Source organism: Dipodomys spectabilis, unplaced genomic scaffold, assembly GCF_019054845.1.
Source record: "Dipodomys spectabilis isolate Male_0828 unplaced genomic scaffold, ASM1905484v1 ptg000409l, whole genome shotgun sequence".
NCBI classification, from domain to species: Eukaryota; Metazoa; Chordata; class Mammalia; order Rodentia; family Heteromyidae; genus Dipodomys; species Dipodomys spectabilis.
The window spans coordinates 763,090-783,051 of record NW_024871086.1 but is presented as its reverse complement, the minus strand read 5'-3'; the positions used below and the strand labels follow the sequence as shown (position 1 = coordinate 783,051).

General features: G+C 33.9%; 1 non-coding gene across 1 annotated transcript; it reads right to left on the bottom strand.

The window, feature by feature from the left end:
• Positions 1–12,129: 12,129 nt before the first annotated feature.
• LOC122096982 lies at positions 12,130–12,235 on the bottom strand. Its single transcript, XR_006145459.1, has one exon. It is a non-coding gene; the product is annotated as a U6 spliceosomal RNA (small nuclear RNA).
• Between the last annotated feature and the right edge of the window lie 7,727 nt (positions 12,236–19,962).

Genomic DNA, 19,962 nt, shown 5'->3' with positions numbered 1-19,962 from the left:
AGCCTTAGATACATAATGGATGAATAATGGAATTGAAAATAGCAAAGGGAAAACAATTCAACATGCAGATATTATGATTTTATAATACTAATATGGAAGTTATGGAACTTTTCCCTTTCTGAAGAACGTTTAGCCAGTAATTTCAATGTAAGTCATCAATTGTAATGAGTCTATAGTCTTTTCCTCCGAGATATCCAAGAGTGCTATAGTCATCCTCTGAAGAGTAAATAAGTAATTATTTTCATTAGCTTTGCTTAATATTAATTTACTTGTAGTAAATAGGTTTAAAAGTCTTCTCTTTCTCTCAATTTAATAACATACATTTCTATTTCTTCTTAAAAGCCTGAAATCACTATTTCAAAGTAGCATAAGCAGGAAAACAAAATAACCTGATACAACAATCACAAATCCTAAATTATGTGAAAAAATCCACAATATAAAAAATAAATCTGAGGAAGAGGAAAAACAATGACAGAATAACAACAGAAAATTATCCTAGCTATCTCTAATAAAGCAGAGATTTAGAGTCGTAGCAGGTACTCCACAGCTAGAGGGTCACATGAAATCAGCTATAATTATAGATATGCAGCTATAAATATAGATATAATTATAGACATACAATTCATAAGAAGGTTTTATACTGTCTTCACAAGAAAAGAGAAATCTATGAAAAGGTGCCACCCAGGAACACATTGGGCAACACATTCAAAAGCACATGTGCAGTGTGGAAATAAAAGGCAACATGGAAAAAAAAACAGGAACAGAAGTGTACATCAGAGAAAACCACATCCATATACATAGACAATTTGCCATACCACTGGACAGTCCAAATGGTCACTGGAACCACAAATATTAACATCACAACATCTCACCACAACTGATTTCTATTGCTACACTTAATGGACTTGACAAAAATACAATTCCAGAAAAACACATTACAACTGGAAGCCAAACCAAGACCCTGCAAATCAACTAAGAACATAGAGAGTCACCTATTAATATCATAGATCCCCTAACGAAAACCTCCAAATGGACAGAAAAAAATCAGAAAAATACAAAAAAAGTAATGTCAAAGTAGTATTATTCATACAGTAAATAACCAGGCATTAGAATAGACAATCAAGGATGTAGAAGATAGTTATCAAAATGTATTACAGATACTGCTGGAAAATGTGATTAATGGAAAGATAGAAAACTTCTACAAGGAAATTTGTGAACAAGATGAGACCAACCAGTCATTAGCAAAATAATTCATGGAGACTTCAAACAGAAAGCTAAATAAATTCTGAGAAGGCAAGGGAGTCCAAGAAAAAATGGATGCCTAGTTAAAAGATATGACATAAGACACAGTTAAGAAAACAATCCTTACATCTCCCCCAACCAAAGAAAAAATGTCCAGAAAGTCCATACAAGACCTAAAACAAAGCTTTAGCAAAGAGACAGAACCCCTAAAAAATGACCAATTAGAAGACAGGGAAATAAAAAAACAAAGTAGAAGTCTCCACAGCAAATAGATGACATAGAAGATAATCTCAGGGTCAAAGACAGAATAGATCTAATAGGAAAGAGGAAATAATCATTTAGAACAAATCCAAGAAATAAGAAATGATCTTGCCAGAACTTCAAGACTCAGTTAGAAGATCAAATTTCGGGGAGATAGGTATCAAGAAGGAGAAGAGCAAGATACTAAATGGATGGGAAGCATATTACAGAATTCTAGCAGAGAACAGGCCAAAAATCCAGCGAGATAGGCTCATTCAAAGAAGAGAAGCCTTTAGAAACCAATCAGAATTCTAGAACTGAACAATCCACCACCATATCATAATCCATTAGAGGATTATTAAAGATCAAGGAAAGGATTCTTAAAGATGCCATAGAGAAAAGATTGATTATTTATAAAGGATATACAGTCAGAATAAATATAGATTTCTTAACTGATATGGTAAAAAGGAGAGCCTGGCATTATATATGACAAACATTAAAGGTAAACAACTACCAACCATGAATATGGTCCCAAGCCAAACTCCTTTACATTTAAAGGATATATAAACATATTTCATGACAAAGAAAACTTGAAACAAAATATGTCCACCAAATTATCAGAATAGAATATGATCTAATATATCCTACATAGAGAAGATCAAGAAGCAGAGGAACTGGTCATATAAAATGTTCCCTTCCAGAGAACAAGGTAAATATATTAAGAGTAGATGAGGGACAGCTCCTAACAACAGGTGTATAACATAGCAGGACTTATCAGATATTTCTGTCTTAACTCTCAATATCAATGGACATAAATTTCCAAATAGAAGACATAGATTAGATAGTAGTATCAAAAACCAAGATACATCCATTTAGTATCTATGAGAGAAACATTATCAAACGCATTCTATGAAGCTAGAATTAGACTCCTCCCCAAATCACATAGGGACTCACCAAAGAAAGAGAATTATGAACCAAACTCTTTGATAAGCATTAATGCAGAACTTCTTAATAAAATTCTCACTAACCAATTTCAGCAACTAACAAAAAAATCATATGTTATGATCAAATAGGAATCATCTTGGATACGATTTGAGTCAATATTCTTGTCAATAAACATAATACAAACCATCCGCAAAAGCAGGGACAAGAAACACATGATCGTCAATAGGGATGTAGAAATAGCTTTAAACAAGCTCCAATACCCCTTTATGATTAAAAGGTCTGGGAACCTAGGAATGCATGGAACATTCCTCAATATTAAACTGAGTATGTATAAGACACAGATAATTAGCATTTATCTAAGGGTGGAAGCATGAAGACATTAACATGAGGAATGAGAAAAGGATGTCCACTCTCTACTACTCTTCAATATGGTAGTGGACTTTCTTGCAAGAGCAATAGACAAGAGAAAAACATAAAGAAGAGCCAAATAGGGAAGGAGTAAAACTATCCCATTTTACCATTGAAATGATCCTGTATTTAAAGGACCCTGTGGATTCCTCCCTCTAGTTAGTAAAGGTGATGCTAACCTTCAGCAATGTAGCAGGGTATAAAAACCACAAGAATCAGTAGTTTTTCTGTTACCAACAATGGGAAGATCCACGCTGAAATCCAGAAAAACAGCCTCATATACTAGCCTCAAAATCAAATCAAATCTAAACAAAACAATACAACAGCAACAAAACTAGGAATTAATTAATTTAACTAAAATTGTGAAGGCCCTATATGTGAAAACTTTAAAAATATAAACAGGGAAATTGAAGGAGATTCAAAGAAATAGAAAGTATTTCAATGTTCCTGATTGGAAGAATTAACATTTTGAAAACTGCAATACTTCCTCTAAACAATTGGCAATGCAATACTCATCAAAATCCCAACAATATTCTTCAAAGTAGAAGAGAAGCAATGCAACTATAATATGGAATTACAAAATTACAGATGAAACAGAATGCTTAGAAATGAATACATGGGCCTATAGTCATCTTACCAACACAAACGCTCACACACACACACACATACACACACACAATGGAATTATATTCACCCATCAGAAAGATGACTTTTCATCAGTAGTAAGGAAAATGAAAGGTTTTGGAAAATTATATTAAGAGAAAAGACAAAGGAATGCAGACTCAGAGCAATATAGGTTTCATGGATTCATTCATTTATGATAGCTAGAAGATGCTTACAAATCTATAAGTAAACAAGACAGATTCTACCTCGTCCATTAGAAAGGCCATTACTAAGAAAATTAACTATAGCAAATTCTGGCATGGATGTAGCCAATTGGGAACTCTATTACACTGTTGGTGGGAAATTAAACATGTTCAACCACTGTGGAAGGCAGTACGGAGTTTCCTGAAAAGAGTAAATATAGATCTCCCTTAAGACTCAGTAATTCCCCTCATGGGCAGTAATCCAATAAATAACAAACAAGCTCACATGAAAACTACCAGCATAACCGTATTCAGGGCTCAGGCCCAGAGTTCAAGGACTGAAAAAATGTTACCACTGCTGGTATTTGTTTCCGTAAATATGAACCGTTTTATATAAGATACCAAATCAATCTATTTGCAGTAGCTAGATTAGGACTTAAATGTTAGTGGGTGATAAAATGGCTCCTTTGTTGAATGTTAGGAAGAGATGTAGGTAGTCCATGAAAGGGAGATTTTGTTGTTGTTGTTGTTCGAGGGGCTTGAAGTCTGGATTTGGACACTGTCCCTGAACTCTTCAACTCAAGGTGAGTGCTCTACCACTTGAGTGACAGTGCCACTTCTGGTTTTCTGATGGTTAAATGGAAATAAGAGTCTCAGGGTCTATTTGCCCAGGCTGGTTTTGAACTGTAGTCCTCAGATCTCTGCTTCCTGAGTAGCTAGGATTACAGCTGTGGGCTACTGGCACCAGGTAAAAATGGGGGAGTTTTAGAAATGAAAATCCACCTCTTCACCTGTGTCTAAACCTCAGATATTACTATTAGAACACTTCACCTTCACCTCATTTCATCAGACATTTGTAAATTTTCTCTTTTCTTTCATGTGGGAATACTGCAGTCAATATCAAGTCAGCTGGGGGACTGGATCAATTGTATGGTAATTGTTAGCACCTAATTTAAGAACTTTTACATCAGAAGAAATGAAACCCTCACTTGGAATAATTGTTTTCTCCTTTTATTACAAATCTGTGCTTGATTATTCCCTAATGTGATATTGGACTTCCTAATAGAGTGATGAAATTTTCTTTATTTTCAACCTTCTCCCACATGTGGTCAAATATTTAAGAATTCAAAGATTTGCACTGAAAATTGATTAAGCTGACTTCTAAGAAAATGTGCATTTCTGGAATTTGGTCTTCTGTCATGTTCTTACATGCACAAGCTTTCTATGATTTATTTGTACTACAAGGAATTCTACTTTCCAATCTTTGTGTGACCAATTTTAGTCTGATCAGTCTTTCTGATCCTCTCTCTGGAGTCTCATTTGAGTATGACTCATAAAAAAGATATTAGTTATCAGCTAAATGATTCTCAGCTTCTGTTTTTTGCCTGACTTCTTGTAGGCTGTGATAGCAACCCTGCCTGACTGTGCTTACTGGAGTGTGTGTGTGTGTGTGTGTGTGTGTGTGTGTGTGTGTGTGTGTGTGTTTTGTTTTAGATATCTAGGATTACTATTCAAGGTAGTAGTTTCTCTGGGCCCCTGTGATCCCCTGGCCTAGAGTCAATGAGTTATACTCCTTAGGATACAAAGAACAACTGACTAAATTCCTCTTAATTGTCTCAAAATGAGGCAATCAGGCATCCTTGCAAAGCCATCAATAATGCTTTGTAACCACTTACAGAAGTCGTCTATCAAGATGGCTTTTCAAAGTTGAAATATTCATTTCTAAGTAGGCACCATAAAGCAGATCACATTCCTGGGATCAGACTTTTGGAAGGAAGGTTCCCCTTCCTTCTGTCTCTTATGATAGTTCAAACCATAGTATTCTTCAGTTGTGGCCTGCCTGGAGCACATATTCCCAAGAATATTCTGTAAATATGGGGTAAATACTTGTCTACTACAGACTGATTTATCTTGCTTTTATCTGTTGTTATTTTCATTACTTCAAACACATGGATAATTTATATTGGGATTAGACAAAGGATTAATGGAATAAACATTCAGTTTACTTTCATATATCCAATATAATACACTTAACCCGTAATGGACAAATAAATTCAACTCTAGAAACAATGTCAGGAATATAAAATAAGCTTTAATACGTATAATCTGGCACACATAAACCATCATCTACAGAAAAATTCAGTCTCTCTGTAAATATTTATTTGGTATGAAATAATAAAAATTTAATTAATGAATATCACTTTTAATTATCATCTGAAATAGTCCTCGTGTATATAATTGTAAATAATTTTATAAATGTCACCTAGACAAGAATTTAACATGCATGTAGAAATCAAATTTCCACAATTCAAGCTATATGAGAGGGATCATACCCTCGTGTACTATGTGGTGTGAATTTTGCCACAGTGCTGAACCCTTCCAAATAATACCAAGGGTCATGTGTAATAATTTATTATTTGATGTTAAGATGATTGCTAAGTGTAGAATACACTTTGAATTATTACATTAACTCACAGAAATGAAGCAATGATTTATTATTTGTTTAAATTCTAATGCTTCTCAATTTTACAATTCATTAAATATATTATTAAAATTATTTTCACTTTCTTCTTTTCTATAGCTGATGAAATTAAAATTATATATTAAACATTCAATGTTTAGAAATCAATAATAAGTAAACTATTATTAAAATGATATACTATTAAACTGTGATTTGAATTATACTTCTAACAAATTGTGATGTAAACAAGTCAATAGAATTAAGGGTGATCATTTTTAAACTTAGCAGCTTGTTATCGTGGGGCCTGAACTCTGGGCCTGGGAGCTATACCTCAGCATTTCAGCTCAAGGCTAGCGCTCTACAACTTGAGACCCAGCACCACTTCCAGCTTTTTTCCTTTTGCTTATGTGGTGCTGAGGAATCGAACCCAGGGCCTCAGGCATACAAGGCAAGCATTCTAGCACTGAGCCACCTTCCCAGCCCAGCAGCTTGTTATTTGTTTCCTAATTGTGTCATTTGTTATTCTTGGTCCAAGTCATCTCTTCATCTTAATTGTTTAGTTTTCTATTTTATCTCAATTGGTTTGCTGATTGTGCATTTTGTTTTCCCTTTTTAATGACTGACATGAGGCTGAAAATCTGTATGCTAGTTTATTACTTCCTACATTAAAGTCAAATTGCTGTTCTCCACAGCTGTTCTACTCTATGATACTACAGTATTTCCCCCACTCCCATCTCCTGTATTGCTGCTCTCATATATTTTATTTTATTTTTTATTTAAATTTTATTGTCAAGGGATATAGTTACATAAGTAAGGTAATTAATTTATTTCTTTTCTAACTTGTTAACCTTTCCCCTATTTTTCTCTCTCTTCACTCCCAATGCACCCCCCAAGATTATTTACAACATATTGACTTGTGATTACCACTGTTGCATAGGTTCCCCCTTTGTCCTTTGTCTCACCATTTTCTTTTTTTTTTCTTTCCCTTCCCTAGTTCAGATCAACATATTTAAAATACCCAGGGTATCAAAATCAAATGCAGTGACTACAGGGGATAAACCATAGGTGGGGAAAACACAAAAGCATAAAAAGAAATCACAGTACATTAAGAACAACAACAACAAAGAACATGTCTTGGAGTTCATTTCACTTAGAATCACCTTATACAATCATATGTACATAGCTATTGAACTATTCTGCTCATCTACTAAGATTATCCTTGATGTACACAATAATGCTCCTCTATTACCCAGTAATCACACTTCTGGGCATATAAACAGGTGATCACAAACAAGGCCACAGTAAAGCTACTACTGTGTATCACAGTAATATTTACCAAAAATGACACACACACTCACACACACACACACACACACACACACACACACGCACAGATAAATACACATGGAAAACTATGCTTCAATCACAAAGAATGTGACCACCTCATTTGTAAGGCAATGGAAGATCTTGGAAAAAATCATATTAGTGAAGTAAGCCAGATTTAAAGACACATAGGTCCCACGGTTTCCTTTATTTGTAATAATTAGTTTACATGAATGATAATCTCATGTATTTTAATTTGACATTTTGTTCTATGTTGAGCGTGCAACATTATTGCTATATTTTTTGTTATTATTTCTGCAAATAGGCAGATATACTTAAAGAATTACATTCATCTTATCCATTATTGAAGGAAGAACAACTAAAAGAGTAACCACTACTAGGAAGAACAACTCCTACTTACTTAGCTTCATTCCTATGTAAGACCAATGTTGTCCCCTGTATGCTCATGTTGTACATTACAACTCTATACCTGATCATAATGTATATCTAGTATCTTATGCATTGTGAACTAAATGCCAGAACTAAATGCTTTACTTTAAAAAAAAATTCTGTCAATGTTTGAGGATGGTTTGTGTGTGTGTGTGTGTGTGTGTGTGTGTTTACAAAGATCAGAACATAACATTTTTCTTCATTTCGAATACATCTTACAGGTCATTGCAAGTTGTGGCTAATGGGAGCAGTCTCTTGTTATTTTAAGGATGAAACAGAAAAAGATATTTGTGCATGTAACACAGTTGCTTTATTAGTGTCGTTGAACACTGAACTTCGATTTACATCTTGGCTGTTGTTGTGAATAATGTGAATAACAATGAACTACAGATATATTTACGAGTTACCCAGAGAGAAATAATCACATGATTGGTGGGTCAGATGATATTTCAAGTATGATTTCTTTAGAAAACTGCATACTACTTTCTACAAGGAGAATACTAACCTGGATTTTGTCCAAGAGTAGAAAATTTCTTTTTCTTCACACTCTCACCAACACGATTACCTTTTATTCAAAAGGGAATAAAGGGCAAGTTTTTACTATCTTCAGTACCTTAGACTGGCTTAAGACCAAAATCCAACCTCCTAAATGCTTGGAATTACAAACTTTTACCACCACACCTGGTTCCTTTGATTTTTTTTGATAAGAGTTATAATAGTTATAAAGTAGTATCATAGTAATTTTGAATTACATTTCTCTAATGACTTCTTCTCACAGCATTAAGCCAGCACAGAAGTTGTATTAAACACAACTGTGTAAACCCACTGGTGATATAGAGGGGTTTATGGAAAACATGTCTATTCGAACTTTTGTCCATTTTTAATCAACTTTCTTGTTAATCTCATCTTTAATCTCTCTATACAAAAATAATTAATTCAAGGTAGTAAAAAGGAAAAAATTAAGCAACTCCTAACATTTTTCAATTTTCAATAACATGATATTGCTTAAATCATTTTCTGTTTATGCTTGAGACTATATAACAATTTAGTTAGACCTTTTACATATCTATATGTATTTTATTTATTTTACATTGATTGCTCTTTCCAAAGCCTGCGAGTCTAATTTTGGTTTCTTTCAGTCTTAAGAAGTTCAGATTTCAAACTCAAGAATAAATAGATGTAAGCAAACAAAAAAATACAGTTCCTCTCATCTGATAATGCCTCTACAAGGATGAGAAAAGAGTTCATCATTCTAAGGACACTTAATTCTTAAGATAACATTTGCTATAATGCTAATGTTATTACCATTTTAGTGTTGGGAAAAATTGTAATTAAAGGCACTAAGTGCATGGCCCAAGACACACACTGAGGAAGGAAATGAGTCAAATTTTCCAAAAGTCTTCCAGCAATACACAAAAGGTAGATAAATTCTCTCCATTCACTGATACTCTCAATTCAATATTCATACTGTCCAAGAAATAATAGCATAGCAATTATTGCCCATGGTAATTGTTTTCTGTTACATTTTGTCTTCAACACAGACTGTGTTGGTGACATTGTGTTATCATGCACAGAGCTGAGCTTATAAAATATGGTCCAAAGAGAGGCAAATTTCTTCTGTCCCATAGTTCCAGTATCATTTTTAAAAAGTACTAAATCTTTTAAATGTCATCACTTACTGTAGTTTAATAATTCAAGAATGAAAAATTTCACATATAATCACTCCAAAATGCTTTAAGACTAGGAGATGATAAAACAGGCCTCTGTGAAGTAAATTTTCTTCTACTTTTAAAATTATTCTGAAAGCCTGGTACTGGTTTGTCACACCTGTAATCCTAACTACTCGGGATACCTACTAAGGAGCCTGAGATCTGTGGATAATATTGGGAAGCCAACAGGACAAAATAAATTCATGAGATTATTTTTCAAAATTTTAACGAAATAGCAAAGGGCCAGGAATGGAGATGTAGCTCATATAATAACTCACCAATCTAGAGAGAAAGACGTAGCGAGATGTTGAAGCCCTGATTTCAAACTCAGAGCATGCCAACACGCAGGAATGCACACACACTCACTTTTTCAAAATATCTTCATATCAGTGTTTTGCATTAATTTCTTTGTTAATGATATTATATGGGTAAAATGGGCGTCATAAACTCTTCCATCTCAAAACATTTTTATACATTTTTGTTGTAAAAATACTGTACAGAGGTGTTATAGTTATATGAGCAAAGTAATAAATACATTTCCTATCAAGCATTGTTACCTCCTCCTTTGTTTTACCCCCACCATTCCTTCCCTTACACCTCCACAAGTACACTCCTCATACCCCAAAGCCCCACCAAATGTCCCTAGCCTAAATTGTAAAGTTCGTTTTTCAAAATAATGTCTTGTGCATCTATTGTTATACAATGGGTCAAACTGAATTCCTATTTAAGCATGTTGTTTTTTTCCTTTCCCTGCCCAAATTAGAGAAGTGTACATTCAAGATGCAGGTGCACCAACATCAAATAAAGTGAAAACAGGGTTATACTGTTGGGGAGGAACGTATAAAAAGGAAAAACAATCATGTCGTACATTATAAATATGTGAGAAACAACAGCAAGAAAGAAAAAAAACACTTGTGTCTCTATCTTGGGGGTTATTTAGCTTAACATCAACTTATCTAGTCATATACACATAGGCTTGCAACTTTTCTGCTTATCCCAGACATATACTAGTTATTGCAAATAAGGGATACCATGGGACCTATGTTTCTTTGGACTTGGCTTACATCAGTTAATATAATTTTTTTCCAAGTCTTTCCATTTCCTAACAAATTGAGCGATGTCATTCTTTCTGATGGAGGCATAGAATTAATATACATACATACATACATATATATATATATATATATATATATATAGTATATGTGTGTGCGTGAGTGTGTACACACAAATACACACAGAACATTTTCCTTTTTTGTTTTTTAGAGCAACTTATTTTTCCACCTTCATCATTTTTTCAAATGTTTTTATTGTGATTAAGTGGTTACAAATTTCTCAAATTTCACAATATTGTGGGAAAGTGATGCTTAGTTTAAGTCACAAACACATTCTAACTTCGATGGAGCAAATTGTCTATTATGGTCTACAACATTTATCAATTCTATGAGCTTTGCAATAGAGTTATTTCTTCCATATGTAAATTTTTTGTTTTGAAATATGTATATTTCTTTTGTATTGCATAGCGTCAGCTGTTCCCTCTTTCCCACTTGTTCCCTCCCTCCCTCCAGTGACATTGAGTTGCTTAGTTCATTTTGGTCAATGTCCAGTGCAGCTGATGGATCCCACTGTTGTATGTTTTTCCCTGATTCCTTCTAGTTCTGTGTCATCCTCCTGGTTTTCCTTCAGTGTGCACATATGAAGGGGAGAATGGAGTTATTTAGTAGTGATTCGACCAGATGAGTGGAAGTTCTTGGTTTCTTAAGTGTTGTTAATTTTGGCATATCACCTTACATTTTGGATTTAACATCTGCTTATCACGGAGACCATGTGCCATTTGTCTCTTTGCTTTTGGCTTAACTCACTCAACATGATTTCCTGTAGCTTGATTGATTTCCCTACTAATGCCATTATTTTGTCCTTTCTAATGGCTGGAAAATATTCCGTTGTGTATAGTTTCCACAGTTTTTTGATCCATTCATCTCTGGTGGGACATATGAGTTGTTTTCATATCCTGGCTATTGTGAACAGTGCTGCAATAAACATGGAAGTGCATTTGTCCTTGAATATTGGTACCTGTTGTTCAGGATAGATGCCTAGAAGTGGTATGAGTGGGCCATAAGGAAGGTCAATATTTATCTTTCTGAGGACTCACCAGACTGCTTTCCAAAGTGGTTGTGTAAGTGTACATTCACACACACACACACACACACACACACACACAGAGAGAGAGAGAGAGAGAGAGAGAGAGAGAGAGAACATTTTCTTGATCCATTCTTCTACCTGGCAGCATCAGGGTTGGTTCCATATCTTAGCTATGGAAAATAATGCTACAATAAACATTGTTGTGTTGGTAGTTTTAGTATGGACTGGTTTGTGATCATTTGGGAGAATGTCCAAAAGTGGGATTGCTGTATAATAGGGAGCTCTATGTGGAGTCTTTTGAGGAACCTCCAAACTGCTTTCCAAAGTGGATGAACAAGTTTACACTCCCACCAAGAATGCAGTAGGCTTCCCTTCTGGCCATATCCCTTCCAGCATCTGTTGTTTTAAAAATATGGAATGATTCACTAATTTGTGTATCATCCTTGTGCAGGGACCATGTTAATCTTCTCTGTATGTTCCAATTTTAGTGTATGTGCAGCCAAATTGAGCACAAAACATTTTTTATATATAAAGAGTAATTGATTTTCTTAAACTAGACAATTCAACAAAAATAAGTTCAAAAGAATTGTGAAATTTTAGAACCATGTGTTTCTTACATAAGCACACATTTAAGAATAAAGTCAAGATTGACATATCAAAAACAAAATAATTCCAGATATTTGTTGTTCACGAGATTTGTAGGAGGAGGAATTCAATTATTCTACAAAAGGCACTTGTCATAATGATCATTGCAGCAAATGTTAAGGTTTGTTAAAAGTTTTAATGTTTTAAATATGTTTAATTTTGGGATTTGCTTATATATGGCAAAATTAAGACTGTTTGGCAGGTCATAAAAATTTTTGATAAAGTATATAATATTTCTGGTAGCATGTACTAGTAAATATGAACATTTCAGATTTTATAGAAACTTTACTAATGAGAAGTTGTAAAGACTGTGTAAAGAAGCAGAGTGAAGGGTTAAGATTTTAAGTACACAGTTTCTGTTAAATCTTTAGGGCTCCTTTACGTTATATGTTAGTGATGAACAAATAATGATATAATCCACATACAAATGATGAGATGAACTATAAATAGTAATCTTAGTGAATAAATTTAAAGGCTACTTATAGCTTTATCCAGTTTTAAATGTACAGGAATATGAGAAAATAGTAAACTCTACTATGTACACTTCAAATACTGAAAACCCTGGTAATTGTTTTGTTTTTTATTTTAGTAATCATTAATATTTAATTATTGCTTTCTTTATTTATAGCATTTTTCCTTGTTGTAATATAATACAACTTTTTGTGAGTCATGATTAAGAGGTACTTTGAAAATATTATTGGGATGGCCACACAATTTTTCATAGGTGCATGTGAATTTACAAAGAGCAAAACTAAAAACAAAATATTGATGAAAAATTATATCAAGTAGAGTCTGAATCAGGAGTGTTGATAAATGTCCACACCTAAAATCTTAACCCTAGGCTGGAGCATCTTATTTAAATATTGTTGAGTATTTCAAGACTTCCTTTATTTAGGGCCCTTAGAAGTATGTACAGCATGCATGTGTACAAAGCCAGTGACAACAGGCAAATATGACTAAGTTTCCCCAAAAACAATCTATGAAGTCAGTAGTTATCTTCCCAAACAGATGAAAAAATGCATCCAAAATGATTCAGTGCACCTACATTTGTGGAGTTATTTAAGTTATGGATTCTTTGTTAGACATATTCTTTTCTTTTAAAAATTGTCAAATATTAGTTTATAATAAACTTTGTCTAGTATTTCTTGGTTCAAAACAGAAATCTTGATACAGTTGATGTCACTTGGCTTTCTTACTATCTCAGTTCAAAGCCAACCTAGGCAGGAAAGTCTGTCACATTCTTATCTGTAACCAAACACCAAAAACGCCAGAAGTGGAGTTTGGCTCAAGTAGTAGAGTCCTAGCTTTGGGGGAAGTTGGCCAGGGAAGACATTTCTTCAGGGACATGGTACAGCCTCTGAGTTCAAGCTCCAGAACAAGGACAAACTAAACAAACAAACAAGAAAAAAATGCACATATTTCTTTGGGACCATCTATAAAGCACTGGTTTGAGAACAGACTCCTTTTGCTGATCATACTCACTGAATCCTGCTTTTTTGGAATACTAATTGCGCTGGAGAATTCAGGACAAGACTAAATGAATTAATAAGTGACTCCTGCAACAACAGAATCATCTCAATAGTGAAATATCCATGCATAAGACAAATTAAAACCTCCAAGTCTTTGTTTCCTTGCAAAAGAAAACTTTTAAAACAATGTTTATTTCCTTTTGTTCTATGCTGGCCTTCAAATGGCAAATTGTTTCCTTTTGAAATACTTTCAAGAAGAAGTTTTCAGACAATTTTTATATGAATAAAGAACACACTCGAAAAAAGTCAGGGACAGTTTCTTCAAGCGTGGATTCTTTTTTTTCTAACAATGAATATATATTTTTTACAGTGAAAATACTGAACAGAGTGGTTACAATTACATGTGCAAGATAATGAGTACAGTTTTTATCAAGCATTGTAGCCTACTCCTTGGTTTCCCCTTCCCATCCCTAGACATAAAAGAAATGCAAATCAAAACAACATTGAGATATCACCTCACCCCAGTTAGAATGGGTATAATCAAGAACTCTAATAACAACAGATGCTGGAGGGGATGTGCAGTCCCACTTTTGGGCATTTACCCAAATGTTTACAAACTAGACCACACTAAAGCTACGAGCACAACTAAGTTTATTGCAGCATTATTTATAGCTAAGATCTGGAATGAGTACATTTTTTTATCAAGCAATGTAGCCTACTCTTTGGTTTCCCCTTCCCATCCTCCCCTCCCCCCTCCATCCAATCCTCCTCCCCATAACAATAAAGTTGTAAAGTTCGTTTTTGAAATAACGACTTCTACATCTCATTGTTGCAATGGGTCCACCTGTATCCTTATTTAAATGATTCGTTTTTTTTCCATTCCCCTCCAGAAATTATACCGACATCAAATACAGTGAAATCAGGGGTTATTGTTATCCCGTGGGGAAGGGACATAAAAAGCAACAAGGAAATCATCTTATAAATGTGTTAGAAAAAGTCACATGAAAGAACAAAAAACATTCGAATACATATCTTAGGGTTCATTTCCCTAACATCAACTTATCTGATCTTTTTTGTTTGACTCAGACATATACTAGTTATTGTAAATAAGGAAAACCATGGGACCTATATTTCTTTGGGCGTGGCTTACTTCAATTAATGTAATTTTTCCAAGTCTTTCCAGTTCCTAACAAATGGGGCAATGTCATTCTTTCTGATGGAGGCATAGGATTCCATTGTGTATATATACCACATTTTCTTGATCCATTCATCTACTGAGGGGCATCTGGGTTGGTTCCATACCTTAGGTATGGTAAATAAGGCTGCAATAAACATAGTCGTGCTGGTACCTCTAATGTGGCCTGTTTGTGAACATTTGGGTAAATGCCCAAAAGTGGGATTGCTGGGTCTTAGGGGAGCTCTATGTGGAGTCTTTTGAGGAATCTCCAAGAACCGACCTCAGGACTACTGGAATAGAATTGAAAACCCAGAAATGAACCTACAAACCTATAGCCATCTAGTCTTCGATAAGGGAGCTAAAAAAATTGAAGAAAGACACTCTCTTCAGGTAAAATGAATGTTTTCAGGCTTCATAGAACTAGCACAAAGACATCTTTGGACATGAGGTAACACGCCTTTCAGAGACAACTTAGTAAATACAAAATATAAAATTTAAATGGCTTATAAAAACATTATTCATGTACATATGGCCATATAAGATAATGTTAAGAAAAATGAAACCCAAGATAGGGACACAACTTGTTTTATTCTTTATTGAAATTGTTTTAAATGTATCTAAAATGTACTATGTGATTTTTTCGTTTCTCCTCCATGTTCTTCCCGCATGATATAACTCCTGTTTTCACTGGATATGATGTTGGTGCCCTGCATCTTGCATATACATTTTTCTAGTGTGGGGAGGAGAAGGGAAACAACAAAATGCTGAAACAAAGATTCAGGATGACCTATTGTAACAATGATATGAACAAGACACTATGTAGAAAACGAATTTTACAACTTGTGGAGGGGAGGGGGAATTGGGCAGATGGGGAGGGAATGGATAACACAGGAAAAACAAAAGAGGATGTAACAATAAGAAATGTACTCATTACCTTACTTATGTAACTCTAAGCCCTCTGTACATTATTTTTTACTATAAAAACATAAAAGAAACCATTATCCATGAGTACATTAACTTCAAATTCCATAAGTGCTCTTAAATTAAATTTAACTTGGAGAAGATTCTCAGAAAAGTTTATTTGTGTGTGTGTTGTGAATTATTTCCCAAGTGTACACAAGTTAACAGTAGAAGAAACAATAGGAATAATAAGAGAAAGAAAAGTTCTGTGTTTAAGTCTAATGGTTCAATATACTATAGAAGACTCTGCAAATAAGACAACATTGAACCAATAAAGCCAAGGCCATTATGTAGATCTATGGGAGTGACATAGAGAAATAATTAATACTAAGAGGAACATGAACGATGAGGCCACTCTCTTTCAACTTCTATCTCTAAATCATGGTTGCTAATCACGCAAATTTGTAAAATGTACAATTGAAGAATAATTCTGGTTCCAAAGCAAGTTAGATATAAGAGCATGGACTTAACTGGAAAAAAAGTCCATGGTGAGAAAGCAGGAATTATACTAGCAATGAACTGGTGGCCAAGATCTCATTTCTTTTTCTTTCTTTCATCTTTTTTCTTTCTTTTTTTTTTTTAATGGTTGAGGCAGGGTTTGAACTCAGCTTGGGAAATATCTCTTCACTCTTCAGCTCAAGACTAGTGCTCTACCTGTTGAGCCACAGCGCCACTTCCAGTTTTCTGGTGGTTAATTGGAGATAAGTGCCTCAGAACATTTCTTTCCTACTCATACAGGATTTGAACTGCAATCCTCAGATCTCAGCCTCCTGAGTACCTAGAATTATAGGCATGAACTCAAGTGATGGAATACTAGTGATGAGCAAGATTGCTGAATGAGGTTGCTGAGGCTTTTGCATACACACATACAAACATACACATACACACAGAGGCACATATATGTGCAAACACACCTGCACAAATAAAACAACTCTCAGAATATGGAGAAATGTTAGAAAACAATAGAAAATATATCCTGAGTAAGACTAGATCAAGTGATAATTTTTAATATTAGAAAGTCCTCAAGTGAAATTTATTCAAAGTTTGATAATATTACATACCTAGGGACCAGAGATAAAAAGAAAGTCAAGTAATCATTATTAAAGGGATTGGATCCATGGAAGAATGAATCAGAGACCCCTGCAGGTGCATCTGAAAATGTTCATATCCTGTGTGAAATGATAGAACATCTTTGAAAATAGTACATAAACAACTTGAGCAGTCAGTCTAATGAATAAGATCATAGGAGAAGTTCAGAATTGCTAGTCTGTATCTAGATTAAATAAACCACCAAACTATGGAAGGGCAATTTGATACAAGCCTGGAATTCTAGCACTCAAGCTAAGACAGGAGATTAGAGAGTGGGATTACATAGTGATACGTTCCCTGGACAAGGTAGTATAATTTTGTCTCAATGAAACAAACCAAACAACAAGAAAGGAATACACAGTTGGAAGTTTGGGCTAATTTTGTCATTATGTTTTGAGAAGGCAAGTTTCCTATTGAAATGCAACTCATATATAATCCTCAGTTGTGTTTTAAATGCTCTCTGCATTACACAACATTCCTAGATGCAAAATGGCTCATGATTCCCAATCAAAAATTTGAAAAAATAAGCATCATTCTGTTGGATTTCAAAGAAATAATGAAGGATTACAAAATTTTAAGCCTGGAAAAATAAAAAGTTCATCTAACGTAGGACTTTGTAGACCTTGCTAAATTAGAATTTATATTTAAAATAAATATTTTGGTTGTGTTTCTAATTTCATATTCTATAGGATACTACAAAATTTTTTTTAAGTAGAGGTTTTAATTCACAAATTCACACATGAATCAGGCATTTTATTTGCTTAAAATATTCTTTCAAGCGAGGTATAATTAGAACTTAGTTAATTGATAATTCCAACAGTTCATGTATAAAATGAGATAGTGTGAATAATCTGCACAGAGTTGCCAACAAATACATGATATTAATTTATTAATTTAGAACAAGCAATTTTTTGAGGCTTTGGTGTAACATGGTATGAAGACAGTAATTGTGTGAGGTCTTGGTTCTTCTATCTATTTGTAATACAGGGAGAAATTTCCTTAATTACATGCCTCTGTATACAATGAGAAAAATGCGAGGTTGGAGTTGGTTTTATTTTTTGGTTTGTCCTCAGGTTTGAACTCTGGGCCTGGCCACTCTCTTTGAGCCGGTTTTTGCTCAAGGCTCATGCCCTACAACTTCAACCTCAGTGGCACTTGAGTCTGGCTTTTCCTGAGAAGTTTATTGGAGATAAGAATCTAAGGAATCTTCCTGACTGGGTGGGCTTTGAACCATAATCTTCTGATCTTAGCCTCCTGAATATCTATGATAGATAAAAATATAAATAATATTTGCAAGTGCTCTGATTTCTAGAAATCAGAAAAATGTTGCAGCAAAGTTTAGTGTAGTGTACTTTCCACAATAGGAAAGGCTTCATATTAGCACAAGTGTAGTATTTTTTCACAATAGTGATAAGCTATTCATGATGTGAATTAAGGGAATTTTAAGGTGCATCATACAAATTGGAAACTGTTGGGCTAGGAAGACGTTATGGCATAAAAGCTTGGGATTGATGATCACAGAAATAATAGCTTACTATGATGAACAAATGTTTACTCTTGAGGAATTAATTATTACACATACTTCGTAGTTATATCCTCCACCAGAATGTGGCTATTTTTTTTGTTGATTTCTCAATATGTAGCACCCCATTAGAAACTGCAGTTATTCAGAATTAAATAACATACAAACAGGTAATGTTTTGAATATCTCTGATATGAAATGTTCAGAATTTGAAAATGAGTAGTTAGTATTTGTAAGAACTTTGAAGAACACATATATTCTGTCCTTTTAACAATTATTCAGTTTTAAAAGTTAGGAGTTTCCATAGAATTAAACTGTTTTCTGTTTTACTATGGGACAATATTAACTTATAATTTTTTTTGAAAATTATGACAGATATATTGTGAAAATATTGTATATTTGGATAACATTCAAGTTGATGAACCTCTGATAAAGAAAGGTGTAATTGATTCAAATTAGATGGCAAATAGTGTTCATTTTTTAAAAGGTAATGCACATAGGATAATATTTACTATAGCAATACAATGAAAGTATACTTTATGTAACTTATTTTTGTTTAATTTTATTTTTAAGGTGATATATACAGGGGTTGCATTAATTGTAAGGTAGTGAATACATAACATGTACCTCATTTTTCTCACACTTTTCCTTTCCCCCCAAACCCCTCACAAGTTGTAATGTAAATTTCCAACATGTTGTCTTGTGAGTACTGCTATTGCATTGGTTTGCCCTTTGTCCTTTGTCTCCCCAATTTGTTGTTCATCTTGTCTTCTCAAATTAAGATAAATGCATGTACAATACACACAGTACTGAAATCAAATACAGCAGGGGATAAACTATAGGGGAAAACACAAAAGAAATCACATAGTACATTAAAAAAAATCACAAAGAAAAACCTCTATTTCCATATCTAGGTGTTTATTTTGCTCAACATGATCTTGTATGGTCCTATATGCAAAGCTTTTGAGCCATTCTGCTCATCTGCTAGTGTTATTCTATACATATCCTATTATTACAAATGAGGGAAACTATGGAATCTGTTTCTTTGAGTCTGGCTTATTTTATTTAGCAGGCTTTTTAAAAATCTTTCCATTTCCTTTTGAATTGGAAGCATAGAGTTCAACCATATATATATATATATATATATGTCCACAAAATGTGATATATATACATATATATATCACATTTTGTTGATTCGTTCATCTACTGAATGGCATATTGGTTTGAAAATGTTTGCATGTAAGTATTACTTAGGGTCATTCAAAAATGACAGATGACACCTCCCCAGAAATACTAAAATCATGATTTCTTCGTAAGAAAGGATTTTATGGTGGTACAAGTGTTGAAATATCTGGATGAATGTAATTTATATCTTGC